Raw genomic sequence first — 846 nt, 5'->3', positions numbered from 1 at the left:
GGAGGCCGGACTCACTCCGGGGCCGAGGGGCAGGGAATGGCGTGAAGCCGGCCGCGGCGGCAGCAGCTCCAACGCGCGAACCACAACCCTAGGAGAAAATGCTACTAAGCCCGGAGAAACGCGGACAGAAGCGCTTACAGATACTAGGAGCCGGACCGGACGTCCTCTGACGTCAGCAGCGTCCTTACGGCTACACGTCGATAGAGGAGGGCCCGCCCACTTCTGTTCGCTCCGCCCCGTCCCTGCCCCTCCCGCGGGCGGCGGGGCTCCCAATGCCGTGCAGAGAACCTGGGCGATGAGGAAAAAGGAGGGAACAGTAGGAGGAAAGTGGTTGGGAAAGGAGCCATCAATTTCATGTTTTCAGAAAAGGAGAACGCTAAAGGAAGAGAAAAATCTAAAAGGAAAAAGAGACTCACAACCTGGTACTGGATCAGCTTGCTTAGTTTTTCTGGAAACTTTTTTGTTCTCGCACAACCACTTTTCATGTTTGCTGCACAAGCTGGACCTTTAGTCGCCCGTGAAGTTCTGTACTACCCTCCTTTGTTTCCACTGGCCTCTGGAATTCCAGTCTTTTGTGAATAAATTCTTCCACATTCTAGATCTCCAGTGTGCTCTTCCTGTCTTTAGCTGAGACATAACATCCTCTCCCTCCCAGGGGCTGCTTGCTTTAAAGTGAAGATGGCTTATTTTTCCACACTTCCTTTATGTCTTGGTTAGGAGCTTAGGGTCTGTCCCCTTGCTCCCCAGTGACCTACTCGGATAATCCCTCCTCCTTTTTATGTAGCCATGCCACTTTTCATCCTTCCTTGTTGCTTTGTGTTACTCTGTCCTTACTGATGAAAATCT

General features: G+C 51.9%; 1 protein-coding gene across 1 annotated transcript in view; it reads right to left on the bottom strand.

Moving 5' to 3' along the window:
- Positions 1-185, bottom strand: part of ZNF330 (zinc finger protein 330) — a 19,377-nt gene extending 19,192 nt beyond the window's left edge. Inside the window, exon 1 of the mRNA XM_010830302.1 lies at positions 139-185. The gene's annotated coding sequence lies outside the window, so the exon portion shown is untranslated. The remainder of the gene's footprint in view (positions 1-138) is intronic.
- Between the last annotated feature and the right edge of the window lie 661 nt (positions 186-846).

This window comes from Bison bison, unplaced genomic scaffold (assembly GCF_000754665.1).
Source record: "Bison bison bison isolate TAMUID 2011002044 unplaced genomic scaffold, Bison_UMD1.0 scf7180017864517, whole genome shotgun sequence".
In the NCBI taxonomy this organism is placed as follows: domain Eukaryota; kingdom Metazoa; phylum Chordata; class Mammalia; order Artiodactyla; family Bovidae; genus Bison; species Bison bison.
This window is presented reverse-complemented; position numbering and strand designations above follow the sequence as displayed.